At 43.1% G+C, this 15454-nt stretch overlaps 1 long non-coding RNA gene across 1 annotated transcript; it reads right to left on the bottom strand.

Moving 5' to 3' along the window:
• Positions 1-1715: 1715 nt before the first annotated feature.
• Positions 1716-15216, bottom strand: LOC135319364 (uncharacterized). Its single transcript, XR_010377881.1, has 3 exons — positions 14358-15216; positions 10633-10742; positions 1716-1764 (listed from the first exon to the last, which is right to left on the bottom strand). It is a non-coding gene; the product is annotated as an uncharacterized LOC135319364 (long non-coding RNA).
• Positions 15217-15454: the final 238 nt, after the last annotated feature.

Raw genomic sequence — 15454 nt, 5'->3', positions numbered from 1 at the left:
TGTGCAATAATCATTATCATTTTTAGAACATTGTAATCACCTCCAAAAGAAACCTTGTGCCACTAGCTATCACCCCTAATCACCACACTCCCCCTAGCCCTAAATAGCCACGTATTTGTTATCTATGGAACTGATGTTCATGAAAAGAGTGGTTTTAATGGATGATAAAGATGAAAACCTGATTGGAATGGGTTCAAGTGCAAACAAGAGGAGAGAAATTAAAACAAGAGAGTATAGAAGATTATTTTAGCGATTACTATACAGGTGAATAGAGAAATGGAGAGAAATTAAAACAAGAGAGTATAGAAGATTATTTTAGCGATTACTATACAGGTGAATAGAGAAATGGGGCATGGAGAAATAGCACATTTATATGTTGATCAAAATAATCCAGTAGAGATACAAAATAGATATTATGAGGGAGAGAAGGGAAATTGCTGAGCAATGTCTTCGAGTAGTTCTTGAGAGAGGGTGGATGGCATCTAGTTCCCGAGCGGAGGGACTAGATTTAGGAATATGGACTACATGGAGCTGATGTAGGTGGGCAGTAGGTTTGTTCAATGAATGACTGACAGTTGGTCATAATGGTAAAGTACTTGCCCCAGGAAATTCCACCTGTTGGCCTGGTATCATGGGGTTTTCCCTGATCTTCTTTGTGAACCGAGGTCATTTTGTAGGTTATAACATTAAAATGTGGGTCCAAATGCTCACTTGTTATCACTTCCTTAAGACTGGCTCAACCATTCTTTTACCTGAAAGCATTTTTAATGTGATGTATCGGGAAACCTACTCAAATTCATGTATGTTTCAAAAGCACATTCATGACTTTTATCCAACATTTTCACTTCTAGGAATTTACCTTATAGATTGATTTGCACAAGTGTGCAAGTTTATATGTACAAGGTGCATTAATTGAAATAGCAGAGAAATGGAAGTAAGTTCAACATCAATCATTGGTTACATCAACAAAGGCATGGATATATAATGGAACTCTATTCCAGAGAGTGAGGTACTATTTCTACAGGGTACCTTTGACATGGGAAGATTTCAAACTTTTTATGCAATAGAATTCTAGTTATGAAATTTTTTATAATAAGCATGTGTCAACATACTAATTTAGCCATTCAAAAATTCCATATAGGATCCTTGAAGGATAATGGTGGTGTTTTATTTTTTAAACTGTGTGGTGTGGCTACAGTTGTTCATTTTATTAGAATCCTTCTTACCACATATATATTTATAAATATTATTTTGTTTCCACTCAATATTTAATAAAAAGTTACACTCATGGTATCCGATTATTTTCTTGTTTGTGATTTCTCCTTTGGAAAGGCAAATGCAAATACATTTTTGTCAATAAGTTGGAGGTTCTGGTTAGCTGAGGTTGGTTCATTCAGGTTTCTCTATGTCCATCAATAAGGACCCACATAGATTCTCAAACATGGGGGAAAAGAACCAAACTTCCAGGGATTACTGAGTATTTGAGTACTGAGTACAGATGGTAACCTTAATTTATTGGCTTACAAAGTTTACCTACTATTATGGATTGAATTGTGCCCCTCCCCCCCAAAAAGGTATATTGAAGTCCTAACCCACGACCTCAGAATATGACCTTGTTTGGAAATACTTACTACAGATGCAGTCAGTTAAGTTGAAGTCATTCTGCGGCAGGGGGCTGTGACTGGTGTCCTTACAAGAAGACAGCCGTGAGAAATCAGAAACACAGGGGGAGAGTGCCCTCCGATGAAGAGGCAGAGACTGGAGCTACAAGACAGGGAACACCAAAGATTGCCAGCAGACTACAGAAGCTAGGAAGGGACAAGAAAGAATTCTCCCACCGGCCTCTCCCACATAGCCTTGCTAACAACTTGATTTTGGATTTCTAGCCTTCAGAATGGTGAGACCATAAACTTCTGTTACATGGTGATACTTTGTGAGGCGGTGATTTAGGGGCTGAGATGCATAGACAGAGAGACTTTTAGCGTAGTTTTAAACACTATCTACTTAAGAAAGTAAAAGCTTATTTTAAAATCATATTCTCTTTCATTTAATCCTTCTGAGTCGATTGTAGAAACCATGGAATGAAGATTGACATGATGTTCTATGAAACAGAATCAATGAAATACGTAGATTGATCATCTGACAAGTCAGGTGTTTAATAGGTTCAATGTGCTCATTATAGAATCCCTTCTAGTTGTATTTCCAAACTCCGGTTCCCAGCGTCTCCAGAAGTTCAACCCAGGAGGCTTCTTATGAATTACAGCCTGGCATCAGGTGTCAGTCCCAACCACTCACCAGTATTCAGTCTTAGAATTTGTCGGGATTTACAAGGGACAAATAAAATTGCCGGAGTGATTTCTCATGGTTGTGTGACGCGGGGAGATCGACTGTTCCTACACAGTTTCAGTAGAAGTGACACTGAACCATTTCCCCAGCTCACATGTGTCTCTGAGATCTTAATGAGGTCATCAGCCAGCAACATTTAAAGCAATCGCTGAGGCCCTCCGATTCAGATGGGCAGCGCTGTCCCTTTCCTGAGTCTGTCTACCTCAGATCGTTCAAGAATCCAAGCGCAGGCTTCTGTCTTCCTGATGGACAGTCTGCTCAACCAGCACGGGGAGAAAGAACTGAGGAATCTCATCATTTCTGACAACACAAGCCTACTATCTGCGGGTGCTGTTCCCATTACGGCCACACGGGGTCACCATTGAAAACTGGTGATTTCACGTAGTGCAACGCAGGCTGCTGTGAAGCCAACGGGAAGCCAGGTGTCCTGCTGGCATCTCAAGGTCCTAGTAAAATAGCTTACATTTATTTTGAACTTACTATGGGCCAGTATTGTACTGTGTCTAATTGCATCGTATTATTTAAAGCTCACAATATGCCTGCATCAAAAAACAAAATTTGACCAAGTCAGTTTGAAGATCCAAATAGTTTTATTTAGTGGCTCATGAATTGCGAAGTACCCCATCTAGCAACTATAAGGGCACTCCAAGGGGTTGTACAAAATGGAGGGGTTTTATAGCCAGAAGGGTGGTGCAGGGAGCTATCAGCAAAAGAAAAGGCTTATTTTCAAGTCAAGACACTTTTTTTTTCAGGTGGGGTGCAGGTAAGGGAATGATGGCAGGGGTTTTATCGTCCAGATGCCTCTTCTGCCTCTGGGGAGTGGGGGAATGAAAAGGGTCCACATGACAGATGACATCATTGCTGCTGACCAGAAAATTTCAGACTGGTTGATTAAGATTTCATTTCTAGGGGAGATTGAAACTGTAGACAGGTTAGGGGTTAAGTCTGGGTTTGATACTTTGGACGTTAGCAGAAGTGATGCCATTCTGGGCCTCTGGTTTTTCTCTGTAACACCTGTGAATTTTATTAGTCTCCCCATTTGATAGATGCAAAAATTGAGATGTAGAAAGGTTAAGTGAAGTGACTAAGATCGTTTGGTGATGTGGACCCAGGTTTGACTGACTTTCTAGTCACCATGATTGTAAGTCCATCCTTTCAATATGTCCCTGCTTCCTGACCCAGTATTTCCACTTCTGGAAATCTATGGTAGTCAGAGGTGCACGTCAAAGTTTACATACAAAGATACATGATGCAGTATATAATGGTAGAAATATCGGGGACAATCTACAGGGCCACCAAGGAAGCACTAATTTATAATCCAACCACAGGTGAGAATACTAATAGATTACATTTATTGAGCGATTAATGTTGAGTCACAGTTCTAAGCATTTTGTTTCTTGGCTCAGTTAACCCTGACAAAACCTTAGGATATACATATTATTATATTTCATCTCATCTAAAACACCACTATTATAAGACACTCCATTATTTTATGCACCACTAAGAAAAATGGTGCCAATTAACCTAGGACACAATGCTTTTTTTTAAGTTGTCAGTGGTGAGGTGCATTCTGATTTCATAGATATTAAAATATGGGGGAAATGTTCATCTTAGAATGGATAAAATAAACTATTACCATCCCTCACTTTATGAGTGAATAAACTGAGGCATAGAGAGATTAAATAATTTGCCCAAGATTTTTTAAAAAAGGCAGTAAATAAAGGTAGAATAATAATTAAGGTGACCAAAGTCCCAGGTTGGTCAATGACTCTTTTCTCTTTCTTTCTCAAGAAAAAATATGATATTTTAATGATTAAAAAAAAGCTAACAAAAGACCCTGAAGGAAAGAGTAATTCAGGCAACTCAGAACACATGGAGGGTTTTTGCACAGACCTCAAATCATAGGAAACGTTGCTATTAGGAGCACAAGAATCTCTTCTATTCAGTAAATTCAACAGAGCTCTGAGCTACAAAGTTGCCTTAATTGAAAGAGTTTTGCAAATCTATGTATGTATATACATGACTGGGACATTGTGCTGTACACCAGAAATTGACACATTGTAACTGACTATACTTCAACTAAAAAAAAGTTTTATATTTTCTTCACTACCGTCTGAGATGCTTTATGTGAACGAGTAGCACTAATAACTTTTCTCTTTCTCCTGGGATTTTTTTCTAAGCAATTGCTACTATTCATGGAACATAAAGACTGAACATTAGATTGAAAGTTCTGTACAAATGCGTATAAGCAAATGTTTTAAAATGTGAACATCGGCTTTGGGAAGGTGACACCAATGTTCTTGCAGTTTAACTTTGTATATTTCACAATAAGTGTTCTTTCTCTGGTTGGGAGGCTAGGGTTTCTGACGTTGGTCCAGGGACCTGATTCTTGCATCAGAAGCATTTGGTGAGCTTACTAAAATAGAGTTCTGGGTTGTACCCCAGACTTATTTAATCAGGCTGTCTAGGGGTGGGATTCAGGAATACGCGTTTTGTTTTTTTTTAACAAGCTGTTAGCATTAGGTATACTAAAGCTTCAGAACCAGTGCTGTGTGTGTGTGTGTGTGTGTTTGCGTGTGTAATCCCGTGGAATTTTACACTTTTCTAAAGAAGTTAGTTGTTTACCCCATGGAAAACACCTCACCTTATCTAATTATTGCTAGAGTTAAGCACTTTTCTCCATGGAGAATAAGTTACTACTTTTTTTTTTTCTCCATCATTGTAATGTAGGGGAGGAAACCTTTTCTTCTTTCCTTCTAAGTTCTTTGGCTGGTCTAATAATTAAATTGACATATGATGGATTAAACAGGAGAAAAACAAATTTAATTTTGTACTTAGGGGAGTCCATAAAAATATGAGACTCAAAGAAGTGACTAAAGCAAGCAACTTTTATACCTTTTAGACAACCCCCCAGAACAACAACAACAACAACAACAACAACAACTAACAATAAATGTGTGAAGAACTGACAACACAAAGAAGTTTGGACTGGGGATTGTAAATTAGGGAGGAAGCAATAAGATTTGTTTACACAGCCTTCTCAGCCTTGAATTCCCTATCTCTGGTGATAAGGATGTCTCTCTACCCTCCTGGTACAGGGAGGGTAACCTCACATGGGAGATTTACTTCCTCCTTTCAGGGGGACAAAGGAGGGTCAGTGTGTCCATCTTGTACCAGCGGTTTCTCAAGTGACTTTTTTAATTTTATTTTTTATTGAAGTGTAATTGATTTATAATGTTAGTTTCAGGTGTACAGCAAAGCAATTCAGTTACACATATACATACATATATTTTTTTTCTTTTCAGATTCTTTTCCCTTGTGTGTTATCACAAGAAATTGAGTATAGTTCCCTATGCTATACAGTAGATTCTTGTTTATTTTATATATAGTCATGTGTGTCTATTAATCCCAAACTCCTAATTTATCCCTCCCCTGCCCTTTCCCCTTTGGTAACCATAGTTTGTTTTCCATGTCCGTGAACCTATTTTTGGTTTGTAAATAGAATTTGCATTTTTTTAAAGATTCCACATATAAGTGGTATCATATGATATCGGTCTTTCTCTGACTTACTTCACTTAATATGATAATCTCTAGGTCCATCCATGTTGCTGCAAATGGCATTATTTCACTCTTTTTTATGGCTGAGTAGTATTCTCTGGTGACTTTAATTCAAAATAATCAATATACTAAAGTGGTATATTTTGAGGTGGCATATTCTGCTCCCTTTCAATAATAATAGCTGTATTTGCTGAATTTGCTTACATGAATTTTTTACTTGGATTTTAGAGTTTTACTGGTTCATTTGTATGTGATTTTGAATCGTGATCCCATGTTATTGGCAAAGTCTATGACCTTCCACGCAGACAAGCTCACGAACTCAGCCACATAGTCACCAGTACAGAAATACTCATTTCTGTTCCTGTCACATTTGGTACTAACGCATATCTTGTTTTCTTTTTTAAAAAGGAAAGGAAGAAAGAAGAAAGGAGACTCCTTTGAAGAGCAGGAGGGAAGCGAGGTTGCCACACCAGCTTTCTCTCTTCTGTGGGCTGCTGTCCGGCTCCTCTGGTGGAGCCATCTGTCTCTGGCGCCCTCACCCATCCCTCTGGAAATGCTGCCGCCACCAAGCTGTGGTGAAAACGCCTTTTCCAGGCAGAAATGCCTGCCAGGGGCAGCAAAGTGGAGGGAAGCAGCCTCTGGTTGGAGGGGTCCGGTGTCTGGGAACCTTGAGACAAAGCCCACGTTTTCTCCCTGGGTCAAACCACTTTCGCTGGGTCCGCAGCAACCCAGCTGTGTTAGGAAAAGAGCAGCCTGCCTCGGGGGCCTCAGAGCTGAAGACTGAGGCCAATTCCTGTCTGTTTCAGTGTTCTAAAAAGTGAGCACTCCATGGAGGTCTCCGAGACAGAAACATCGGCCTTTAAATCGACCTTTCTAAACAGGCTGTTAATATTTCCCTAAAACCTCTGCAAATGGTGTAGAACATTGAACAGCTTAGTTGGGTATTTCCTTAAAAATGTCCTGGTTCTTATCGATTTCAGATATTTTTCCAAGAACCCCAGGGAGATTTGCAGTGGGGTAATCCAGGGCACTGGTAAAAATGAAACCACTACCACACAGCTTACGATGCAGTAAATAATGCGAGTGTAATAAAAGAGGCCCTAAAGAAAACTGGAAGGTTTGGTATCTTAAAAAGAAAAACCACAGTGACACGGCTTCGACTTGCTGGATTGGTTACCAGGTTTCTCCACGCACGGACTTGGGGTTTCTGTTACTAACCAGGGCCCTATTCAGTTGAAAGAAAAATCCAGCCACCAGCAAGTTCAACTCTGTTTCTCCTGCATTGAAGACATTAAATTTTATCACTCTATGTATGCCATTTCCACCCCCTCATAACCACTTACTGTTTTCTCCATTTAAACATTGGAATAATAACCTATTTACTAGGCATCCTGGTTTCATAAAGGATTAAGTAGCTTTTCCAAATCACACAGCTAGGGAAAGGCAAAAAAAAAAAAAAAAAAAAGGCATCTGGATGTTATGTAAAATCTCTATTCTTTCTTTCACCCCAGACTTTGCATCAGAGGGAAACAAAAATGATGCAGATAGGATGCAACTGACTATATTTGGTTACACTGTGTTTACGGGAGCCACAGAGAGCGTTGTTTCCTTGTATTACTCCTCTCTGAAAGGAGTTGTGTGTTACAGTAATAATAGATGGGGTCTGTGGGTTAAAAAAGTTAACTTCTAGACATGATTCTGCTCTCTGCTCATAACACGACTCTGGCTAAGTCACCCTCTGATGTCATCTTCATATTTACAAAGTGCAGTGTTGAATTAAGTCACCTCTAAGATCTTTGCTTCCTTTGAGAATCAACCCACATCAACTTATAGCAAAACTGAAGCATGGATTGAAGTGACCGACGGCTACTCCTGCACAGCGACTTTCGACCCGGTCCAGGTGGCTATACTCTACACCAACATCCGTACGAGAAGGGCACATGCTCAGAAAGGTCCTCTCTGAGCTTAGCAAGATTCAGTCCATAGCATCTTTCACTTCCCTTTACTTCCTCCACCTTGTTCATTTCCTTCGGGGCACTTGTCATAAACTGAACTCTTCTGTATTTGTTTATCTGTCCAGTGTTTCACGGTTCCCCAAGCTGTGGGCTCCCTGAAGGGGAGTTTGCTCCCTGAGTTTGCTCGCTGCTGTTTCCCAGCACGTGGAGCTCTGCCTGCCATAGAACTCCCACTCATGTGTTCGGTGAATGAACAAATGAGCAGCAAATTGCTTTTTAAATGGTGTGGTGGTTATTCTTTGCTTCTCACTTGCAAAGTTCATTTTATTTTATTTTATTTTTAATTTTTTGTTTGTTTGTTTTTTAAGGGGGAGATAATTAGGTTTACTTATTTATTTTTGGAGGAATTACCAGGGATTGATCCCAGGACCCTGTGCATGCTAGGTATGCGCTCTACCACTTGAGCTATACCCTCCCCCCTTCAAAGCTCATTTTGGAAGCAGTCACCCGGGGTAAAGGCAACAAAATGTTAATTTCTGTGCATTACAAAAAGAATCAGAATGATGTTCACAACAAGGTGGACAGCAGTTATCATCGATCTGAGCGTTGGGACTGGGGGTAAAAATTTCATGATCTCTGTTTTCGCAAAGGTCTTTCCCGAACATAAATAGTTTCACAATCAGATTTAAGTTTTTTAAAAGTACAGACTCTTCCTGTGCTAATTTGGTGTTCTTCCGGGAGCAGTTACAGCTACGGCTTGGACATCGGGACTAGGCACTCACGGGAGCTATGTGGTGGGTCCAATGCTCCTCCATCTTAAATTAACTACAGCTAAGAAGATGCTTCTTACTACTCCAGCCCTGTTTGGAGGTCTGTGCCCCAGACCGCACATGAATCTTGGATCTGGTGGGTGGAGCAGGGAAGCTGATTCTGCAGCAGTTCAGCTAGCTAGAACCCCCCATGGTGGCAGCTTTCAAGTGAGCAAGGAGGTGGGGGGGGGGACCAAGCTGGCGTGGACTCTGACAGAAGGGCTGCAGAGGAAGTGGGGATGACAGGCTAGTGGCTTCAAGGACAATAAGCAGCAGCAGACGGACAATGAGGGTCTTATCTCTAGAGTCTACTGATCCACATGAACGGCTCTTGAATGAAATGAAACTTAGCACCTGCTGAGTCCAAGAACATCATAACCTAATGGCTGCCTGGTTTTGAAAGCAGCAAATCTGGGCTAGAAGTTTGGCTCTGTGTATTATCTAAGTGATCTCAGACAAGTTACCTATCTCTGCATTTTAGATTGCTTAAATGTAAAACAGCCTAATTACAGTAACTTTCAAGGTTTTTGTATTAGTGATAATAACTAACAAAGAAAGGAAAGCATTATGTTTTTCAATAGTATTTTAGTACAGTTTAAATACACGGAATAATTGATTTCACTTCTCTCATAATGTCAAAGCTGTGGGTTATTGACAGATAGCAGTTGATATTAAAGAAAAAAAAGGAAAGGAAAGTGTAAGAGTAAAATGAAAACAAAGTAGCTTCTATTTTTTTTCTCTTTCTATAAAGAAAGAAACCAAAGCTCCATGAATTTAGTGATTCGCCTACTATCATGTGGACAGAAAGTGGCAAAGCGGACGTTTGAATAAAAAAAGTGCTTTTTTCACTTGCCCCGTATCTCCCAGCTCCATTCTCCGGAAGCTTTCTGAAATTCAGATCTCAAGCCCCTTGCACAGAACAAGAATTCCCCAGGCAATTCCTATGAGGCAAGGGGCAATTCTGACCCTAAGCTCCGCCAGCATCAGCTTGGGAGTTCAGATTATTAATGAACATGTCTGCCCCACTGCCGGTGGCCCGGCTCCCTGAGCCCCGAGGGGGCATCCCAGGCCACAGCCAGGCTCTCAGGACAGGCTTCTGGTGACCTGCTCCCCTTCCTGTGGCTCTGCTGTTAGAACAGAGATGAAGTTCCAGAGATGACAGAGCAATATCTCCAACCCTTCATTGTTGGAGATATTGCTACTTGGGTAGACATGAGAGATATTCCGATGAATTACTGACTATTGGAAAAGGGAGGGTAGACTACAAAAACAACCTCAAGTGTGTCAGAGAGAACTAAAAAGTATGGCACAAGTACCTGGGCGCAGCGGTGTGCTGGTAAATATTTAACAAGCAGCTTTGTGAAAGCTCTGCCCTGGTCTGTAGCATTTGCTGGCTTCTGTGGTGTCAATACTCCCACGATGGCCTATTTTAAGCTGCTAATGCGAGGCCACTGAATGCAAGGTCGGAAAGAGACATGCTGTGATAGTATTTCCACCACTGTGGTGTAATAGACATGAGGGACCTCAGGAGCTTAGAAAACAACACAGCACAATAAAATAATCAGGAAGTGGTAATTTTTTTTAGTATTTATTACCTTATCTTTTCATGTGTATTTCACTTACTTATAATTTTATTTTTAGTAATGACTAGATTTAACCACCAGCTCCCACAGAACCTGGAGAGTTTAACACTGGCTCTGTGAGCTGGGAAAAATAGGCTGCATCCATCCCTCAGGGTCTGGGCAGAGGAATCATTTGGGGAGAGTGTTGGCCTGGAGGACTAGAGCTAGGTGGGCGAGTGGGAAAAACAGCCTGTGCATCCACCCACAGCATCTTGAGATGTTCTTAAGCCCCTGCAGCACCTCCACACACCCGTCATCCCTCCCAGCACCAGGGGCGCGGAGATGGGGCAGGAAGTCTCTCTGGGTTCCCGCAGACCCCAAGAAGAATTAAAGCTGGCTTACTTTAAGCATAAGCAAAATTGGTGCTCCATCTCTGAGGTTTCCTGGGCTTAGCCCTCTTTCACATCTCTGCCCTCCTGGTGACAGCTGAAATACCTTCAGAGCCTCTCCTCCTGCGGTCAGAGAGAAACGATTACAAATATGAAGGCCTGGTGGAGGTGTAGCTGAAATCCATTCATCTTGAGGATAGACCCTGAAAAGAAAAACCGACCTCATGCAAAAACAAGGCTGAGGCCGGGATGGGAAAGCAATGGGAGGTCTTCACAGCTGGCCAGTGGTCGGTCCTGTTTCCTCCAAGTGGTACCAACAATGATCAGCTTGCACCCAGGTGTCTCTGCTGTGGGAGGCAACCACGTGCTGGTCGATGCAGAAAGTTGGCTTTTTTGGGGTTTGGGATCAGACTGACCCGGATTAGAATCCAGTTTCCTTGGACGTTATTTAACCTCTTTAAAGTCAAGTATATCCTACTTGCAAAGGGAGAGACTAGTGCCTGCTTCAGGAGAGAAATAAGCAGAGTCCCTGGGCGCAGTAAGTACTTAAAATACAATGGCTATCAACGTGATTTTTAACATGGTCGAGATGTATTCTGATGCGTCATTATTTTGAAATCCATCCATCAAAGCATCTTGATGCCTAGGAAAAAAAGTTCTAATGAACATGACCCTTGGCTTTATTTCAGAAAGGAAAGAAGTTTCCCCAATCCACACTGAGTGGAATCTGTTGGCAATTGTTTTCAGGGCTGTAACGTAAATTGCAAGGGCAAAAACTGAAACGTGTAAAACTCACTTGGATCAACAAGTCACGAGAGAATAAGCAGCCAACACCTTTTTATTCAGGCTGTGGAAATAGTAATCTGGCCAATTTCCTAACGTGGACTGTCTGAAGAATACCATTTCAAAGGAGGTCAGGAAGGACTGTTTTTGGAGAGGATGCTACCCTAGTGGTTTTTTCTGGGTCTGCATTTACATTTGCAGATCAGATTATACTTACTTTTTTCAACCCATTCCTTGCCTCTCCAAGGCAACATGTTGCCAAGAGTCCCTCACACCACAGCCAGCGCTCTTTCTACACTGTGTTTGCAGGTGATGCATAGAACCGGGGTAGGGGATTCAGGTGAATAAGGAGTCGTGGGCCGGGCCTGAAACTGCACAGAGATAACTTCCACAAACACACCCGGGATGCTGCGACATTTGTCCCCAGAGTTTGGGGGAGCCTCACTGCTGAGCCTGTCTTCCCCCCCGCCCCCCAAATGTGAAAAATGAAAGCTATTGCATCGCCCAGAGGACAGAACCTTGCAGTTCCTAGGGGCATCCCGGGCCATGTGGTAATCTCGGAAGCCTGAGGTTAAGAAATACTGTACCAGGAGTTTCCATCCGGGAGGTGGAAGGGAGAAGCACCACTCAGTAGTTTCTGTTTTCAAAGTGTGATTCAGGGACCTCACATTTGGGGAAGTCACAGCACAAAGCAGTGAACAAAAACATGACACACATCACACCGAACGGTGCGATTCAGGAACTTTGCGAGACCTGAGTTTTAGCTTTCTGTACAGGAGAACAGATCTCTGGTTGACACACGGGCTCATTTTACCCACGGCCTCCATAGAGAAACAACAGCCACGGCTGAGAGCATTAGGAATCGGGGGATTTCTCACCCCACCCCCCCACATGAGGGCTCCATCTCTGCCCCAGGCCCCATTTCCCTCCTTCAGTTGCTGTTCCCACTTTACACAGTGCTCGTGAAAGTGGGCGGGTACAGTGATGTCCCACAAGGAGGGAGGAGGACAGAGAAGAGTGCCCCTTTCATCCTTGTCTGCCCTCCTCCCCGAGTCCTAGGGGGACCTGAAGGGGAAATCCCGATGTGGCAGGAATGTAGACACCCCTTTACTCCTTAAGGCAGCCAGCTGCCTATGTGGTCTTATCTGGGATGCACAAGTGGTCCCCTCAGGTCTGATGGACACCTCTAATCCACTGCAAGATGCTGAGGGAGGCCAGCAGGTCCGTCAGCCAGCAGCTGCAGGCGTCCAGGCTAGGCTGGAAGAATCAGTTTGTGTTTCCAGTAACAGAGGAGCAAGGCCAAAGCCCAGGGAGCATGGGCAGTGGGGGCGGGGCATGGGGTGCAGCTGGTGGCCCAGAGCTGGGGGAGGTGGCCTTGCATCTCCTCCCTTGGATGCTTCATCCTTGGGTCTGCTGTGTCTTTTTAGTGCCATCCAAGCTAAATGCTCTGACAGTGCATATAAGTTTTGCAAATTACAGCTTTGTCACTTACGAGGACTTAATATGAACAGGTTCAATTCTAAATTAAATCCAATCACATTATCGTAAGAAACTTAACGTATGCCAATGAAAAATAAGTCCTACCAGACTGATTATATAAAATACCATTTCAACTGTGAAAAATTTAAAGATGACAGTAATGGTTTTAACTTCATTACTCATGTATCTGTACAGTTTCTCATCTGAAGGTTATTATCAGAATTTTGAAGAGGTCATTATTTAAACATCTTTATTGGTAAGTAGGTACAGTTGCTACAATAGAAACCAGATAGAAGGAAGTTACGCTTATGAAATTGGGCTCAAGTTCCTCTTTAAAAATATTGAAAGCTTTGCTGAAATTCAGTACGTGATCTTCCTCGAACTCTTTGTATTTTATTGTTATTATAATTTAAGAAAATGAAATGCATTTTTTTGCCAAGCCACATATAGGTATCCCCCTATTTATTCCAGTTTATCCCAGTAATCTCTAAAACTATTTTATGAATATGAATAAGACTGGAAAGCAGTGTCCTGCATTATATTTATTAACCCAGAGCCAGTTAGGGTTACACAGGCTGATGCACTGAGCGGGTAACCTTCCGTTGTTAATTGGTTTCTGTAAGCCAAGGAGTTCTGATTTCCAAACTACAGGTGACAAATCTATCATCGTCCCAACTTGCAAGTGGAGAAAGCGTCTTCAAGGAAACTGCAACGTTGCAACTCAGTTTTAAAGTGCCTTTTGTTGGCTGCAAACAGCTTCAAAATCTGTTTTGTAATGTACTGTAATAATGGTCTCCCGAGTGTGAGTATAACTCAGTGGTAAGACCCATGCCTAGCATGGAGGAGGTCCTGGGCTCAAATTCCAGTACCTCTGCTTAAAAAAAAAAAAAAAAAAAAAAAGTAAATAAATAAACCTTATTACCTTCCTCCCGTACAAAAAAAAGAGAGTGAGACTTCCTGAATCACATCACCCTCTGGTGGCTTCCCCTTGCAAGTTTAAATTCTCACTTTTCTAGCACTCTCCTGAAAGACAAGGATTGCTTTTGCAAGCCTGTGTAACCAAGTTTTGACCAAGAAAAATGAAAAGTTTGCAAACTTTTTATTTCTTTCCAGTTATCCTCTCTCTATCCAGTAATCCGGGTCACCAGATCGAGTTTTTGCTAGACTTTAAAAACGTGTTTGAGTCAAACCTCCTCTAATTTTACCCCACCAGGTGAAATCCGCTCTTGCACAAGCAATTAATAGCCAGAGAGCACCCTGCTGGAGCAGCCATTTCCCCAGCTCCCTAAAATGCAGCTATATTTGGAAGACCTCTATGTAGGAAGTAAGGCTAAAATTTAGTTCCCAGAAGACTAGGTGTGGTTTTAATGAGCTCATCAAGGGGGTGGGGCAGGAGTGTTTCCATGTTTCTATTTTTAAAATGCTTATAAAGACCATCCTTTATTGTTCAAAGACAACAGAAGCGTTGTCACTCACCTTACAATTAGAGGCAACAACCCGGCCAATCTGGTTCCCAGAGAAAAGGCTAAGGGACTTGATATTTCAGTTTCAGCTTAGAGACTCAGATAATCTGCCCTTGAACCCAGGCCAAATTCAGCGGAGTCCGCGTCCAAGACAGCCAGGCTTCTCCCAGGCTGGGCGAGACAGGGCGGCAGGACGGTCCAAGCCGCACTCCCTCCTCTAAGGCCAGAATAAAGCCCAGTCCCCCTGGACCAGGCGGGTGGTGCAGGCCTGTGACCGCCTGGACCTGGTACGCGTCCCCGGTCATTCATGCCGAAGCACTCTAGTGTTTCAAATAATTTGGGTCTGCCTTACAGGACCTGACGTGAAATCTGAGCGGGGCGGGCGGTGGTTCTGGGAAGCTCCCTGCGCCTCCTTGCAGCGCTGGGCGCCTCTGTTCCCCCGCCCCCACGCCCAGCCCCGCCTCCCTACTCCTCTGGCGTGGGGGGATGGGGACGCGGTAAAGTGCCGGGGACACCCAGGACCTCTCCTTCTCCGGGCTGTCTCAGGAAATACTGGCGGGGATACGGGGTTGGGGAGAGGTGGGGAAAGTGCACTGCAACTCAGGAGGTATTGGAAATATCCCGCAGAGCGGATTTCGTGGAGAAAGGCGCTATTTCCTTCGAACTTTCTTCTGGCTTCACCGAGAGTAAACGCTTTCCACTCGAGAAGGAAGAACACTCTAGACGAACTTCGATTTTCTTCCCAAGCAAGACGGAGACTCTCAGACTGGGATTAGGAGGAGATCAGTGCAGATACACTCCGTAATTGGGCGGTGCCGCAAAATAACCAGTTCCAATAAAAGCTGTAAAGAGCGAAACCAGGTTTCGCTAAGTACCCCGGCCCCGGTCCAAGCGCTCGCCCTCCGCCCACCCAGAGGCCGCCCCTCCCGAGCACGTAAACTGGAGTTGGTGCGTGCGGAGCACAGATCAGCGAACTCTGTGTGCGTGACCAGAAGTGAAATCTGAGCGGGGCGGGCCGCGGTTCTGGGAAGCTCCCTGCGCCTCCTTGCAGCGCTGGGCGCCTCTGTTCCCCCGCCCCCACGCCCAGCCCCCCCCTCCCCAATTCCTCTG

Source organism: Camelus dromedarius, chromosome 26 (genome assembly GCF_036321535.1).
Source record: "Camelus dromedarius isolate mCamDro1 chromosome 26, mCamDro1.pat, whole genome shotgun sequence".
NCBI classification, from domain to species: Eukaryota; Metazoa; Chordata; class Mammalia; order Artiodactyla; family Camelidae; genus Camelus; species Camelus dromedarius.
The sequence above is the reverse complement of the archived record's forward strand: the minus strand, read 5'-3'. Positions and strand labels throughout refer to the sequence as shown.